Source organism: Mus musculus, chromosome 7, assembly GCF_000001635.26.
Source record: "Mus musculus strain C57BL/6J chromosome 7, GRCm38.p6 C57BL/6J".
Lineage (NCBI taxonomy): Eukaryota > Metazoa > Chordata > Mammalia > Rodentia > Muridae > Mus > Mus musculus.
Window position 1 is genome coordinate 75,802,414 of NC_000073.6, and position 18,115 is coordinate 75,820,528.

Here is an 18,115-nt window from a genome sequence, read left to right on the forward strand (position 1 = left end):
TTAACTAAGACTAATATTTCTCCAAAGAGGTGTAGCCCACCCGGCAGCAGGGGGGAGGGAGGGGTTTCCTGGGATAAAGAAAGAGATCATAAGAATTTTTTTTTTTTTTTTTTTTTTTTTTTTGGTTTCTCTGTGTAGCCCTGGCTGTCCTGGAACTCACTCTGTAGACCAGGCTGGCCTCGAACTCAGAAATCTGCCTGCCTCTGCCTCCGCCTCCCAAGTGCTGGGATTAAAGGTGTGCGCCACCACTGCCCGGCCATAAGAACCTTTAAAAAATTATTTATTTGGGCTGGAGAGATGTCTCAGAAGTTAGGAGCACTGAGTACTCTTTCAGAGGTCCTGAGTTCAATTCCCAGCAACCACATGGTGGCTCACAGCGTCTGTAGTGGGATCCGATGCCCTCTTCTGGTGTGTCTGAAGAAACATGTAACCACCTGCAGCCACACTACCTGGGTTCCTGAGTGGGAGGCTGGAGCTATATGGAAGGAAACGGTGAGAGAAATAATGGAGGCCAAGACATGTTTCTGTTCAAGGCCCCACAGTTTACTAAGAGTCTGTGCTTATAAAGGAGGGAGGCTCATCTCCTGCCAATCCATTCTTGATGTCAGGCTGTATGTAGGCAATCTGCCGGATCTGCCACTGTCTCCAGAATATCTCAAGGGCCTCTCAGCAGGTAGCAGTATCTTGGAGAAGAGCAGGGGCAGGTGACAGAACAATAGAGCCATCTAAATTAGAAGGCTCCACCCCAGGTGCTCTCATACTCAGAGGCAGTGAGGTCTGAATCAGCCTGCTTCAAGGCTGGGGGAGGCTACAGAAACACATATATGAAATAAATAAAAATGATTTATTTATTTTCGTTTTATGTGTATTTGTGTATGAGAATGTTGGGCCCCCTGGAGCTGGTGTTACAGACAGTTGTGGGCTGCCATGTACATAGTGGAAATTGAACCTGGGTCCTCTGAAAGAACAGCCAGTGTTCTTCACTGGCTGAGAGATTTCTTCAGCCTGCTATAAGAATGTCTTGTTGTGCCAGGGGGTGGTGGTGCACACCTTTAATCCCAGCACTTGGGAGGCAGAGGCAGGCGGATTTCTGAGTTTGAGGCCAGCCTGGTCTACAAAGTGAGTTCCAGGACAGCCAGGGCCACACAGAGAAACCCTGTCTTGAAAAAAAAGAATGTCTTGTGGTTAATATCAGACACTTCCTTCCACCTTACAGCCTTAGTATATTGTTTTTGCTTTTGTTGTTGGTTTTGTTGTTGATTTTTCTTTCCCTAGATAGGGTTTCTCTGTGTAACAGACTTGGCTGTTCTGGGACTCACTCTGTAGACCAGGTTGGCCTCAAACCCACAGAGATCTGCCCACTTCTGCCTGTTTTAATAAGCATAATAAAATTATAAAAAATGCCTTTTTATATTTCTTCTTCAAACATCCTATGCACTGTGTATCAATGTAGGGTTAGAACTCAGGATATATATAATTCTGTTGTCTGGCCTAGAACACACAGATCTCTAGGTTCCATCCCCAGTACCACAGAAACCAAGTGCTACACATGCCTCTGTGTCTAGCGCTTGGGAAAGGGAGGCAGGAATTGTAAGACTCTAGGGAGCCTTAGCTTACTAGGGACCCCCTGAGTAAACCATATGGAGAGGGAATTGCTGCAAAAAGCAAGAGCAATTTATGGTTCCAGTGTACTGGGGTCAGCCCAGACCTGAAGGAGAGGTGGTGACCCCCAGTACCCATTATATGGTTTCCAGGGGCAGAATAGAGCATCAGCAACTAGGCACAATATGATTGGTGGAACAGTGCACCCTATAAATTGATTGGTCTTTAGGGAATTAGGTGACAATGACTTCCCTTGTCTGAAGGTGAGCAATGGTCAGTCCTGCAGAATGTGTCCCCACCTGCAGTTTGGTTCCTGTCCCAGGGTCTGAGAAATGTTAATTAGCCTCTCCTTTCCCCAGGGGTGAGTGTTTCCCCGACCTTCCCAAAGTTCCTGAGCTGATCTTTTCAGAGTAACAGAAATCCCAAGTCATTTTTGGCTACCAAAAGAGTTCAAAGCCAGATTGGACTACACAAGGCTCTCTTCCTCCCTCTCCTCTTCTTCTCTCTCTCTCAAGCATGGCTAGACATACACACCAGATGAATAAACAGACTTGCATATAGCAGGTGTGTGTGATTTTAAGATTTAGTAGTGGGGCTGGCAAGATGGCTCAGTGGGTAAGAGCACTAACCGCTCTTCCAAAGGTTCTGAGTTCAAATCCCATGGTGGCTCACAACCACCTGTAATGAGATCTGATGCCCTCTTCTGGTGCATCTGAAGTCAGCTACAGTGTACTTATGTATAATAATAAATAAATCTTTGGGCCTGAGCAAGCAGGGACTGAGAGAGCAAGGTTGGCTGGGAGCGAGCAGAGATCCTAAAAATTCAATTTCCAACAAGAATTGCTCACATTCGCCGGACATGGTGGCGCATGCCTTTGATCCCAGCACTTGGGAGGCAGAGGCAGGCAGATTTCTGAGTTCGAGGCCAGCCTGGTCTACAAAGTGAGTTCCAGGACAGCCAAGGCTACACAGAGAAACTATCTCAAAAAACAAAAAACAACCAAAAAAAAAAAAAAAAAAAAAAAAAAAAAAAAAAGAATTGCTCACACTCATCTGTACAGCTACAGTGTACTCACATACATAAAATAAATAAATAAATAAATAAATAAATAAATCTTTCTTTAGGACAGTCATGTGACTGTAACAATCTAGTCACTAGATTCTTTTGTATCCATTTCTATGCTAGGGTGAATATGTTAGGAGGAAACTCAAAAGGTACCTTGGAGGGTTGGGGCCAAGGTGTGCTGGTAATGGGAGGAGGGAGAGCAAAAGTCTGCTTCAGAGTGGGGACATGAGACAGAGAGAGATGGACAGCCAGAGAGACAGTAAGACAGAGAATGAACAAGACAAGCAGATTTGGGGAGGCCATGACTTTTTTTTCTGAGACAGGGTTTCTCTGTGCAGCCCTGGCTGTCCTGGAACTCACTCTGTAGACCAGGCTGGTCTCGAACTCAGAAATCCAACTGCCTCTGCCTCCCAAGTGCTGGGTTAAAGGCGTGGGCCACTACTGCCAGGCTGTTGCTGCCTTTCTAGCTTCCCCAGATGCTTCTTCTGTCCTCTTTTGGAATCAGGTTGACTCTTTCTTACACCAACTCCTCCCCTTGACCAGTTCACACAGATGAAACTTGTCATCCACCACCCTTACCTGAAAGTCCTCCTCTTAGTTCTTGGAGCATTTACAGCTGAGCAGAACACCCAGCATGTGCTGTGGCACCTACAGGACTCCTGGGTGGATCCCCTGACACATCCGGATGGCTCCCCACAGAAAAGGAAAAGGAGGGACAGTGAGAAAAGAAAAATATACTGCAGAGGAGAGTGAAAAGAAAAAAAAAGTACGGTGTGGAAAGAAATAGAGCATAGACACAAAGAATAGTTACAAAGAAGTCCAGAGCGTTCCTCTTCTTGTCTATGCAGCAGGGATCCCAAGTGCAGGGGAGGTTACTCACTTAAGTGAACCGGGAACACACCTTGCCCAGCAGCAGGTGGGCTTTTGCTGTAACCCTGGAATTACTGATACTAGAGACTTCAGTGTTGTACAGTTTGCCTCTGCGTTACCAGACATAGGCTCCCATCCCCTCACCCCCAGGCAAGCACACTGTGCAGAAAGCTGGTTTCTATGCTGTGTCCTCTGAGCAGCCCTGGCTCCAACCCCCCACCTCCACCCCCCAGCATTAGAATGGCAGGACCCATAATGAGACATGCTCTCTGACTCTGTGTCTCCAAAAAACCCAACACTCCTGCTGATAAGAACTCCAGGTGCCTGTCCTTGAGACCTTAGAGAAATAAAAAGCTCAAGAAGACCATTTTCTGTTTGGAAAAGATAAAACAGAGGTCAGGTCACAGACAGTTAGTCTTTGAACAGACAGACACCCATTATCCCCCTCCCGCTTCAGTACTCTTCCACCCTCTACTCCCCTTTTCTGTAAATATTCACACTATTCCTATACCGTATATAAACCCAATGTTTTCTGAGCATTTCTGAATGCTCGCTTGTCAGCATTCACGTAGTGTAGTGAGTGCTAGGTGGGCAAACCAAGTTCAAACTTGCAAATAAAAGACTCTGCGAGTTGCAGCGCACTTGGCAGTTCTTGGGCTCGTCTGGGTTCCCTGTGGACCTAGGACACAACACTTGCATCTCCTAATACAAAAAACCGCTTGGGCCACTCACTTGCCAAGCAGGCACTACAGGTTCTTGATCCCCCTGTCCTGTGCGGTGAGTGCTGAGGACTTTGAATTGTGGTCATATCACCTTGCCTTGAGGCAAACCCACAGAACCCTCGGGAAACACAATTCAGGGCCATTTGCATTTCATAGAGGGCCCTGGAAACTTTCCCATGTGGCCTGGCTTTCGTGCAGTTTTATCAACACTGATCTGAAGCTCAGAAGGAAGGAGTCCCTTGGCCACTGGCAGGAAAGGAGCCAAGTTTCCATTTGGCCCTCCAGCCTCCTTTGTTTTGACTTAGACAGGAGGGAAGCCAGCCACATTCTCTGGCACAAGAGCCAGATTCACCAGCGGGGGTGGGAGTGGGGTGGGGTGGGGTGGGGGGTGGGTTGTGGTCTTCTCTTTAGGGGTGTCTGCCTCATCACCCTAATATCTCAAAGGATACAGGGAGAAGATGGAGAGGGACATTGAACAGACAGCAGGCTCAGAGGCTATCCGACTTAATATCAGGAGGCTGTTTCAGAACTGTACATCTTCATGTCCGTTCTCTCTCTCTCTCTCTCTCTCTCTCTCTCTCTCTCTCTCTCTCTCTCTCTCGCACACACACCTTCCCTCCACAGCCCAGCACTTGACCCTCTAAAGCCTCAGCTTGCCATTTCTCCTCCTGTGATTTGCGACCTTGAATGCGACCTGTGCTGTGCGACCTTCCCTCCACAGCCCAGCACTTGACCCTCTAAAGCCTCAGCTTGCCATTTCTCCTCCTGTGATTTGCGACCTTGAATGCGACCTGTGCTGTACCCCTGATCAGGTCTGACTCCCTCTCAGCCAGGAATTCCTCTCCGGCTCTAAGAACACATGCACAGATGGCCATGGACAACCCCTGACCCAGCTCCCAGCAGCCTCTCGGACTTTTAGACTTCTTGGGACTTCTAGACTGCCATTGGAATCCAGGAATGCTTCCTTGGACATTCCACAGAGGTTTTCCTAAAACGGTCAGAAGGGGGCGCCCTTTTGCCTCAGTCCTGCGTCCTGTGTCTTCCCTTATTTGCACTTCCCCAAGATACCCCCTGCTTCCGGGGAGTTGAGGGATTGGGGACATAGAGGGTGTTAGTGTCTGATAGGGTGAGGAAGGTGGGGAAGGTGTGAGGGGAGTCAGTCTGTCCTCAGATAGCATCAAAGACTCCCGATTTCAGAAGCTCCCACGCATGGTCGCATGGTCGGTGAACTCATTGCTTCAGGTCTGTGGCAAGGCAGGGCACTGTGTCAGAAGTGCGTGCGTGTGCGTGCGTGTGTGTGTGTGTGTGTGTGTGTGTGTGTGTGTGTGTGGATTCTCACTTCAAGTCAGCCAGGGAGTGAAGAGAGACACAGAAGGGGTGGGGTCCCAGCAGCCGCTTTCAGGGCACAGCCCCTACATGGCTCAACTTCCTCACACTCAGCTGCACTCCCCCAAAGGTTCCATTATGTAGTGCCTAGCTCAAGGCCAAGCTGTTATCATTTCTTCTAGGCTCCGCCCAGCAGTTACCTAGCAACAGGCAGGTAGGAGCCTGGTCCTTATTTTATTTTATTTTATTTTATTTTTTTAAAGAGCTGTCTTCAGACACACCAGAAAAGGGCACCAGATCTCATGCCACCATGTGGTTGCTGGGATTTGAACTCAGGACCTCTGGAAGGGCAGTCAGTGCTCTTAACCACAGAGCCATCTCTCAGCCCCTGAACTCTTGTCTTACTCCCTCTGGCATCCCCACCCCCACTCCTGCCTCTCCAGGAGTTCCCTGGCCTCTTCCCTTTTCTCTCTCCCCTCTCTCTTTCCCTCTTTGTCTCCTTTCTTTCCCACACTCCCTTCTCATGCCCCCAAATAAATCCCGTATGGCTGGTACCGCAGGGAGGGACGTCTCAGCATGGGCCTGCTATGGCACCCCCTCCCGCCCCATCATGCCACGACATTACAAAACATAGCCCACGCTTGCAGTGGGTCTTTGGAGGACACGCAGACCTAACCTATCGCACTGGAGGAGTGACTCTTCCTCTTGAATTTGATGCTCCTTACCTGTAGGCTAAGGTACTCATGCCACATCATGGTTAGCGTGTCCATCCCATGATAGAAACAGACATATCGTCCGTCTGTCCCCTTCTGCATTGACAGTCATAAATTTCCAGGGTGGGTAAGAGTCCCGGGACAAGCCCCGCCCCCACAGAGTGACTACACTTGCTGCAGTGCCCAAGCCCCTTATCAGGGCCTGTTCTTTAGAAAAGCTGAGGTCCGCCACTCCTTCTCAGAGCTGGGTCCATAGAAGCACGTCCTGCTGTCAGGACCAGTTGAACTATGAACCAGGCTCATCAGGAGCCTGGTTAGAGCACGGGGAAACAAAACAAGAGAGACTGATTTGGTGGGTATCCTAGCTAGGGTTCCTGTGGCTGTGATGAAACACCAGGACCAAAAGCGAGTTGGGGAGGATAAAGCTTTATGCTTTGACATATGCTTCACATCACTGTTCACCTCTGATAGAAGTCCTGGCAGAAACTCAGACAGGGCTACCACCTGAGGCAGAAGCTGATGAATGGGTGCTGCCAGCTGATAGATTATTTCTCCACCGGTGAAATGAGCCAATTTAAGTTAGATTAGATTATATTAAAGGCAGGTTTATTGGAAAGCTGCTCTCAGGCAAGTTCACTGGCCCTCACAGGGTTAGACCAGGGGAGTCACCATGTGGGGGTGGGGGGAGAAAGAGAGAAAGGGTGTACAGAGAGAAAGAGCAGAGAGAGAGAAGAGTGAGAGGAGAGAAGAGGGAGAGAGAGGAGGGAGAGAGGGAGACAAGGAGAGGGACAGAGGGTGCAAAATGTTTTCAATTATATACAGAGGAGGGAGGAGCCTCTGAGAGAAGGGCAGCACAGGCCCTGAGCTGGTAAGTTCAGGGTTTGGATGCAGGACATGCCAGGTAGGGACTGAGGGATGCTGGAAGAACCTGCAATCCAGCTCTGCTTTGATATGCAAAAATATGCATCTGGGTCCCTTGAGTATCCTAGGATCCCAAACCAAACACTTACTAGCTTCCTCTACTAACCTACCTACCTTCCTTCCTTCCCTTCTTCCTTCCTTCCTTCCCTTCTTCCTTCTTTCCTTCCTTCCTTCCTTCCCTTCTTCCTTCCTTCCTTCCTTCCTTCCTTCCCTTCTTCCTTCCTTCCTTCTTTCCTTCCTTCCTTCCTTCCTTCCCTTCTTCCTTCCTTCCTTCTTCTTTCCTTCCTTCCTTCCTTCTTTCCTTCCTTCCTTCCCTTCTTCCTTCCTTCCTTCCCTTCTTCCTTCCCTTCTTCCTTCCTTCCTTCTTTCCTTCCTTCCTTCCTTCCTTCCCTCCTTCCTTCTTTCCTTCCTTCCTTCCCTTCTTCCTTCCTTCCTTCTTTCCTTCCTTCCTTCCTTCCTTCCCTCCTTCCTTCTTTCCTTCCTTCCTTCCCTTCTTCCTTCCTTCCTTCTTTCCTTCCTTCCTTCCTTCCTTCCTTCCTTCCTTCCTTCCTTCCTTCCCTACTTCCTTCTTTCCTTCCTTCCTTCCTTCCTTCCCTTCTTCCTTCCTTCTTTCCTTCCTTCCTTCCTTCCTTCCTTCCTTCCTTCCTTCCTTTCTTCCTTCCTTCCTTCCTTCCTTCCCTTCTTCCTTCCTTCCTTCCTTCCTTCCCTTCTTTCTTCCTTCCTTCCTTCCTTCCTTCCCTTCTTCCTTCCTTCCTTCTTTCCTTCTTCCCTTCTTCCTTCCTTCCTTCCTTCCTTCCTTCCTTCCTTTCATTCATTCTTTCTTTGTTTTTGGAGACAGGATTCCTGTGTAACTGTTGGGAGCCGCGCCCACATTCGCCGTTACAAGATGGCGCTGACAGCTGTGTTCTAAGTGGTAAACAAATAATCTGCGCATGTGCCGAGGGTGGTTCTCCACTCCATGTGCTCTGCCTTCCCCGTGACGTCAACTCGGCCGATGGGCTGCAGCCAATCAGGGAGTGACACGTCCTAGGCGAAGGATAATTCTCCTTAATAGGGACGGGGTTTCGTTTTCTCGCTCTCTTGCTTCTTACACTCTTGCTCCTGAAGATGTAAGCAATAAAGTTTTGCCGCAGAAGATTCTGGTCTGTGGTGTTCTTCCTGGCCGGGCGTGAGAACGCGTTAATAACAATTGGTGCCGAATTCCGGGACGAGAAAAAACTCGGGACTGGCGCAAGGAAGATCCCTCATTCCAGAACCAGAACTGCGGGTCGCGGTAATAAAGGTTCCCGTAAAGCAGACTGTTAAGAAGGATTCAACTGTATGAATTCAGAACTTTTCAGCTGGGGAACGAGAGTACCAGTGAGTACAGCTTTACGAGGTAAGTCTGGTCTTGAACTTTCTAACGAAATTCAAGACAGTCTATCAGAAGTAAAGTGGAAAATGGCTTTACAAGTTATGTTTGGCCTTGAATTTTTTCTAGTGTTAGAAGCCCTTTTGTTCCTTTTCACATGTTATCAAGTGGTTAAGGCAGGGAAAATTCTAGAGGAAATTCAGGACAAGCTATCAGAAGTAAAGTGGGGAGAGAGAGTAGGAACAAAGAGGAAATATGGTACACAAAATAAGTATACAGGCCTTTCCAAGGGTCTTGAACCCGAGGAAAAGTTAAGGTTAGGTAGGAATACCTGGAGAGAGATTAGAAGAAAAAGAGGAAAAAGGGAAAAGAAGAAAGATCAATTAGCGGAGGTCTCTAGGAAAAGGAGCCTGTGCTCATCGCTGGATGGGCTCGGGGAGCCAGCTCTTGGTAGCTCTGAATCAGATGATGAATTCTCCTCTGAAGAAACAGACTGGGAGGAAGAAGCAGCTCATTATGAGAAAAAAGGGTACCAGCCAGGTAAAGTGCTAGCTAATCAGTTAAGGAAGCCAAAAGCGGCTGGCGAAGGCCAGTTTGCTGATTGGCCTCAGGGCAGTCGGCTTCAAGGTCCGCCCTATGCGGAGCCCCCGCCCTGCGTAGTGCGTCAGCAATGCGCAGAGAGGCAATGCGCAGAGAGATGCGCAGAGAGGCAGTGCGCAGAGAGACAATGCGCAGAGAGGCAGTGCGCAGACTCATTCATTCCCAGAGAGGAACAAAGGAAAATACAACAGGCATTTCCGGTCTTTGAAGGAGCTGAGGGTGGGCGTGTCCACGCTCCGGTAGAATACTTACAAATTAAAGAACTTGCCGAGTCGGTCCGTAAATACGGAACCAATGCTAATTTTACCTTGGTGCAGTTAGACAGGCTTGCCGGCATGGCACTAACTCCTGCCGACTGGCAAACGGTTGTAAAAGCCGCTCTCCCTAGTATGGGCAAATATATGGAATGGAGAGCTCTTTGGCATGAAACTGCACAAGCGCAGGCCCGAGCAAACGCAGCTGCTTTGACTCCAGAGCAGAGAGATTGGACTTTTGACTTGTTAACGGGTCAGGGAGCTTATTCTGCTGATCAAACAAACTACCATTGGGGAGCTTATGCCCAGATTTCTTCCACGGCTATTAGGGCCTGGAAGGCGCTCTCCTGAGCAGGTGAAACCACTGGTCAATTAACAAAAGTTGTCCAGGGACCTCAGGAATCCTTCTCAGATTTTGTGGCCAGAATGACAGAGGCAGCAGAGCGTATTTTTGGAGATTCAGAGCAAGCCGCGCCTCTGGTAGAACAGCTAATCTATGAGCAAGCCACAAAGGAGTGCCGAGCGGCCATAGCCCCAAGAAAGAACAAAGGCTTACAAGACTGGCTCAGGGTCTGTCGAGAGCTTGGGGGACCTCTCACCAATGCAGGCTTAGCGGCCGCCATCCTCCAATCTCAGAACCGCTCCATGAGCAGAAATGATCAGAGGACATGTTTTAATTGCGGAAAGCCTGGGCATTTTAAGAAAGATTGCAGAGCTCCAGATAAACAGGGGGGGACTCTCACTCTTTGCTCTAAGTGTGGCAAGGGTTATCATAGAGCTGACCAGTGTCGCTCTGTGAGGGATATAAAGGGCAGAATTCTTCCCCCACCTGATAGTCAATCAACTGATGTGCCAAAAAACGGGTCATCGGGCCCTCGGTCCCAGGGCCCTCAAAGATATGGGAACCGGTTTGTCAGGACCCAGGAAGCAGTCAGAGAGGCGACCCAGGAAGACCCACAAGGGTGGACCTGCGTGCCGCCTCCGACTTCCTATTAATGCCTCAAATGAGTATTCAGCCGGTGCCAGTGGAGCCTATACCATCCTTGCCCCCGGGAACCATGGGCCTTATTCTCGGCCGGGGTTCACTCACCTTGCAGGGCTTAGTAGTCCACCCTGGAGTTATGGATTGTCAACATTCCCCTGAAATACAGGTCCTGTGCTCAAGCCCTAAAGGCGTTTTTTCTATTAGTAAAGGAGATAGGATAGCTCAGCTGCTGCTCCTCCCTGATAATACCAGGGAAAAATCTGCAGGACCTGAGATAAAGAAAATGGGCTCCTCAGGAAATGATTCTGCCTATTTGGTTGTATCTTTGAATGATAGACCTAAGCTCCGCCTTAAGATCAACGGAAAAGAGTTTGAAGGCATCCTTGATACCGGAGCAGATAAAAGTATAATTTCTACACATTGGTGGCCCAAAGCATGGCCCACCACAGAGTCATCTCATTCATTACAGGGCCTAGGTTATCAATCATGTCCCACTATAAGCTCCGTTGCCTTGACGTGGGAATCCTCTGAAGGACAACAAGGGAAATTCATACCTTATGTGCTCCCACTCCCGGTTAACCTCTGGGGAAGGGATATTATGCAGCATTTGGGCCTTATTTTGTCCAATGAAAACGCCCCATCGGGAGGGTATTCAACTAAAGCAAAAAATATCATGGCAAAGATGGGTTATAAAGAAGGAAAAGGGTTAGGACATCAAGAACAGGGAAGGATAGAGCCCATCTCACCTAATGGAAACCAAGACAGACAGGGTCTGGGTTTTCCTTAGCGGCCATTGGGGCAGCACGACCCATACCATGGAAAACAGGGGACCCAGTGTGGGTTCCTCAATGGCACCTATCCTCTGAAAAACTGGAAGCTGTGATTCAACTGGTAGAGGAACAATTAAAACTAGGCCATATTGAACCCTCTACCTCACCTTGGAATACTCCAATTTTTGTAATTAAGAAAAAGTCAGGAAAGTGGAGACTGCTCCATGACCTCAGAGCCATTAATGAGCAAATGAACTTATTTGGCCCAGTACAGAGGGGTCTCCCTGTACTTTCCGCCTTACCACGTGGCTGGAATTTAATTATTATAGATATTAAAGATTGTTTCTTTTCTATACCTTTGTGTCCAAGAGATAGGCCCAGATTTGCCTTTACCATCCCCTCTATTAATCACATGGAACCTGATAAGAGGTATCAATGGAAGGTCTTACCACAGGGAATGTCCAATAGTCCTACTATGTGTCAACTTTATGTGCAAGAAGCTCTTTTGCCAGTGAGGGAACAATTCCCCTCTTTAATTTTGCTCCTTTACATGGATGACATCCTCCTGTGCCATAAAGACCTTACCATGCTACAAAAGGCATATCCTTTTCTACTTAAAACTTTAAGTCAGTGGGGTTTACAGATAGCCACAGAAAAGGTCCAAATTTCTGATACAGGACAATTCTTGGGCTCTGTGGTGTCCCCAGATAAGATTGTGCCCCAAAAGGTAGAGATAAGAAGAGATCACCTCCATACCTTAAATGATTTTCAAAAGCTGTTGGGAGATATTAATTGGCTCAGACCTTTTTTAAAGATTCCTTCCGCTGAGTTAAGGCCTTTGTTTGGTATTTTAGAAGGAGATCCTCATATCTCCTCCCCTAGGACTCTTACTCTAGCTGCTAACCAGGCCTTACAAAAAGTGGAAAAAGCCTTACAGAATGCACAATTACAACGTATTGAGGATTCGCAGCCTTTCAGTTTGTGTGTCTTTAAGACAGCACAATTGCCAACTGCAGTTTTGTGGCAGAATGGGCCATTGTTGTGGATCCATCCAAACGTATCCCCAGCTAAAATAATAGATTGGTATCCTGATGCAATTGCACAGCTTGCCCTTAAAGGTCTAAAAGCAGCAATCACCCACTTTGGGCGAAGTCCATATCTTTTAATTGTACCTTATACCGCTGCACAGGTTCAAACCTTGGCAGCCACATCTAATGATTGGGCAGTTTTAGTTACCTCCTTTTCAGGAAAAATAGATAACCATTATCCAAAGCATCCAATCTTACAGTTTGCCCAAAATCAATCTGTTGTGTTTCCACAAATAACAGTAAGAAACCCACTTAAAAATGGGATTGTGGTATATACTGATGGATCAAAAACTGGCATAGGTGCCTATGTGGCTAATGGTAAAGTGGTATCCAAACAATATAATGAAAATTCACCTCAAGTGGTAGAATGTTTAGTGGTCTTAGAAGTTTTAAAAACCTTTTTAGAACCCCTTAATATTGTGTCAGATTCCTGTTATGTGGTTAATGCAGTAAATCTTTTAGAAGTGGCTGGAGTGATTAAGCCTTCCAGTAGAGTTGCCAATATTTTTCAGCAAATACAATTAGTTTTGTTATCTAGAAGATTTCCTGTTTATATTACTCATGTTAGAGCCCATTCAGGCCTACCTGGCCCCATGGCTCTGGGAAATGATTTGGCAGATAAGGCCACTAAAGTGATGGCTGCTGCCCTATCATCCCCGGTAGAGGCTGCAAGAAATTTTCATAACAATTTTCATGTGACGGCTGAAACATTACGCAGTCGTTTCTCCTTGACAAGAAAAGAAGCCCGTGACATTGTTACTCAATGTCAAAGCTGCTGTGAGTTCTTGCCAGTTCCTCATGTGGGAATTAACCCACGCGGTATTCGACCTCTACAGGTCTGGCAAATGGATGTTACACATGTTTCTTCCTTTGGAAAACTTCAATATCTCCATGTGTCCATTGACACATGTTCTGGCATCATGTTTGCTTCTCCGTTAACCGGAGAAAAAGCCTCACATGTGATTCAACATTGCCTTGAGGCATGGAGTGCTTGGGGGAAACCCAGACTCCTTAAGACTGATAATGGACCAGCTTATACGTCTCAAAAATTCCAGCAGTTCTGCCGTCAGATGGACGTGACCCACCTGACTGGACTTCCATACAACCCTCAAGGACAGGGTATTGTTGAGCGTGCGCATCGCACCCTCAAAACCTATCTTATAAAACAGAAGAGGGGAATTGAAGAGATTTTACCCCAAGCACCAAGAGTGTCTGTGTCTTTGGCACTCTTTACACTCAATTTTTTAAATATTGATGCTCATGGCCATACTGCGGCTGAACGTCATTGTTCAGAGCCAGATAGGCCCAATGAGATGGTTAAATGGAAAAATGTCCTTGATAATAAATGGTATGGCCCGGATCCTATTTTGATAAGATCCAGGGGAGCTATCTGTGTTTTCCCACAGAATGAAGACAACCCATTTTGGATACCAGAAAGACTCACCCGAAAAATCCAGACTGACCAAGGGAATACTAATGTCCCTCGTCTTGGTGATGTCCAGGGCGTCAATAATAAAGAGAGAGCAGCGTTGGGGGATAATGTCGACATTTCCACTCCCAATGACGGTGATGTATAATGCTCAAGTATTCTCCTGCTTTTTTACCACTAACTGGGAACTGGGTTTAGCCTTGATTCAGATAGCCTTGGCTCTGTCTGGACAGGTCCAGATGACTGACACCATTAACACTTTGTCAGCCTCAGTGACTGCAGTCATAGATGAACAGGCCTCAGCTAATGTCAAGATACAGAGAGGTCTCATGCTGGTTAATCAACTCATAGATCTTGTCTAGATACAACTAGATGTATTATGACAAATAACTCAGCTGGGATGTGAACAAAAGTTTCCGGGATTGTGTGTTATTTCCATTCAGTATGTTAAATTTACTAGGGCAGCTAATTTGTCAAAAAGTCTTTTTCAGTATATGTTACAGAATTGGACGGCTGAATTTAAACAGATCCTTCGGGAATTGAGACTTCAGGTCAACTCCACGCGCTTGGACCTGTCGCTGACCAAAGGATTACCCAATTGGATCTCCTCAGCATTTTCTTTCTTTAAAAAATGGGTGGGATTAATATTATTTGGAGATACACTTTGCTGTGGATTAGTGTTGCTTCTTTGGTTGGTCTGTAAGCTTAAGGCCTAAACTAAGAGAGACAAGGTGGTTATTGCCCAGGCGCTTGCAGGACTAGAACATGGAGCTTCCCCTGATATATCTATGCTTAGGCAATAGGTCGCTGGCCACTCAGCTCTTATATCCCATGAGGCTAGTCTCATTGCACGGGATAGAGTGAGTGTGCTTCAGCAGCCCGAGAGAGTTGCACGGCTAAGCACTGCAGTAGAAAGGCTCTGCGGCATATATGAGCCTATTCTAGGGAGACATGTCATCTTTCAAGAAGGTTGAGTGTCCAAGTGTCCTTCTCTCCAGGCAAAACGACACGGGAGCAGGTCAGGGTTGCTCTGGGTAAAAGCCTGTGAGCCTAAGAGCTAATCCTGTACATGGCTCCTTTACCTACACACTGGGGATTTGACCTCTATCTCCACTCTCATTAATATGGGTGGCCTATTTGCTCTTATTAAAAGGAAAGGGGGAGATGTTGGGAGCCGCGCCCACATTCGCCGTTACAAGATGGCGCTGACAGCTGTGTTCTAAGTGGTAAACAAATAATCTGCGCATGTGCCGAGGGTGGTTCTCCACTCCATGTGCTCTGCCTTCCCCGTGACGTCAACTCGGCCGATGGGCTGCAGCCAATCAGGGAGTGACACGTCCTAGGCGAAGGATAATTCTCCTTAATAGGGACGGGGTTTCGTTTTCTCGCTCTCTTGCTTCTTACACTCTTGCTCCTGAAGATGTAAGCAATAAAGTTTTGCCGCAGAAGATTCTGGTCTGTGGTGTTCTTCCTGGCCGGGCGTGAGAACGCGTCTAATAACATGTAACCACTTTCATTATCCTGGAACTCACTCTGTTCCCCCAGGTTGGCCTCAGACTCTGAGATCCACCCGGTTCTACCTCCCGAGTGCTGGAGGTGTGTGCCCTGACCACCCTGCTCAGCCTGCTTTCTTAAAGAATCAAAGGCCTGGTCTACAAAGTGAAGCCTGGTCTACAAAGTGAGTGCCAGGACAGCCAGGGCTATACAGAGAAACCCTGTCTCGAAAAACCAAAAAAAAAAAAAAGAATCAAAGACAGGGCTGAAGAGATGGCTCAGCTGGTAAGAGCTCTGACTACTCTTCCAAAGGTCATGAGTTCAAATCCCAGCAACCACATGGTGGCTTAAAACCATCTGTAATGAGATCTGATGCCCTCTTCTGGGGTGTCTGAAGACAGCTACAGTGTACTTAGATATAATAATAAATCTTAAAAAAAAAAGAATCAAAGACCACCAGGCCAGGGGTTACCTCACCCACAATGAACCAGACACTCACAAATCAGTCAGTAAGTAATAAATGCCCTACCGCTGAGTCTTATGGAGGCACTCCCTCACTCTTCTCCAACACGACTTTGGCTTGTGTCATAAAACTAGACATATAGACATAAAGCTATCCAGCACAGTGGGTGCTTGCACTCAGGACTTAAGAGTACTAGTTACAGGATTAAGCCAGCTATTCTATTGGAGCATCCTAGTTCTTTCCCCTGGCTGAGGAGGTGGTGAGGGAATTCATTGCCTTGGTCCTCTATGGACCTGATTGGCCCACCAGCTACTAAGTCCTCCTGAGGTGGCATCTCAGAGCTTGGTCTGTGGCATCATAGCAGTGAGGCATGTCTGTTCCATTCCTCTACTCGGTTCTTACAGCCTGATTTCCAGATCACTCCAAGGACCAGTGATCCCAAGGAAATCTGACTACACTGATTTCTACCGTTTAGTAAGGACTTCTGAGGCGTCCTGGGCAGGGTCGAGCATCCATGAGATGCTGCTACATCCGGGAAATTCTGCCAAAGGTCGCCTCCAGCATGGTAAAAGGTTGTAGGGCTGAGCAGTGGTGGCCCAAGCCTTTAATCCCAGCACTTGGGAGGCAAAGGCAGGCATACAAACATTTCCTACCCTTCTTTCTTCCTCTGATTGGCATCTGCCATCATACACTTATGTGTCAAGTGTGTTAATCTTTTATACTAGATCTCAGAGATCTGCTTGATTCTGCCTCCAAAATGGGATTACTGCCTGTACCAACACACCCAGAAAAAAAGAGGGTTAATATTAACCCCAAAATGACAGATATGGGTTCAATCCAGGCATGGGTTGGCTTCTCTTCATTGGTGATGAGCTTAAATATGGCCATGTGGCATATTTAGGACCAATAAGATATGAGGGGAGTTGGCTGAGGGGCTGTTGAAGGAGATTTCCATGTTCTTTTTGTTTTTTCTTCGGTTGGTTTTGGTGTTTGGGCTGGCCTTGAACAGAGTGTTGGGAAGAAAGTCATGTACCACCGTACCTGGCTGATTCCCATATTATTATTATTTAAAGATTTATTTATTTATTATATATGAGTACACTGTAGCTGTCTTCAGACACACTAAAAGAGGGCATCAGATCCCATTACAGATGATTGTGAGCTACCATGTGGGTGCTGGGAATTGAACTCAGGACCTCTGGAAGAGCAGTCAGTGCTCTTAACCGCTGAGCCATGTCTCCAGCCCAATTCCCATATTCTTTAAAAGGCCCTTTTTTGGCTGGACAGATGGCTCAGCGCTGACTGCTCTTCCGAAGGTCTTGACTTCAAATCCCAGCAACCACATGGTGGCTCACAACCACCCATAATGAGATCTGATGCCCTCTTCTGGTGCGTCTGAAGACAGCTACAGTGTACTTATTTATAATAATAAATAAATCTTTGGACCAGAGAGAGCAGAGACTGAGCGAGCGGGGCTGACTGGAGGGAGCGATGGAGTTTATTGGAGCAAGCAGAGGTCCTAAATTCAATTCCCAAACAGCCACATGAAGGCTCACAACTACAATGTACTCATATACATAAAATAACTATATAGTTTTTTTTTCTTTTTTTTGAGACAAGGTTTCTTTGTGTAGCCATGGCTGTCCTGGAACTCACTCTGTAGACCAGGCTGGCCTCGAACTCAGAAATCCCCCTGCCTCTGCCTCCTAAATGTTGGGAGTAAAGGCATGTGCCACCACTGTCTAGCAATAAATAAATCTTAAAAAAAAAAGTAAATAAAAATGCCCCTTTCTAGAATGCTCTGGAGATCTCAACCTTAAGTAACAAAGAAGTGCAAGCAACTAAGGAGAGCTGAAAGTGGGAGAAAGTCTGTACACACATATGCTGGGGATACACACACATATGGTGGTGATATACGCATATGTGCCAGGGACTGGGAAGGGACTGGGGGAAGGTACATTGGATGGCTTGGAGGAAAGAAAAGAAAGGGAGAGATGATATAATCTCAAAAAAAATTTTTTTTGTTTTTGTTTTTTTTTTTGAGATAGGGTTTCTCTGGGTAGCCCTGGCTGTCCTGGAACTCACTCTGTAGACCAGGCTGGCCTCAAACTCAGAAATCTGCCTGCCTCTGCCTCCTGAGTGCTGGGATTAAAGGCGTGTGCCGCCATACCCGGCCTTTTTTTTTTTTTTTTCCAGGAAAAAAAGCCTCTCCCTGCCTCAGGACCTTGGTTCAGAATGTGATGTCTGGGCCTGCTCCAGTTACCTCATAACAATTCAGGAGACTCTGGTCTCTGGGAATGCTTCAGATCTACAGGAGCCTTTAATGCTAGTACTCAGGAGGCAGAGGCAGGTAGATCCCTGTACATTCAAAGCTTGCCTGCTCAACAGAGAGAGAGTTCCTGGACAGCCAGAGCTACATAGAGATTGTGTGACAAAAACCAAACCAACCAGCCAACAACAA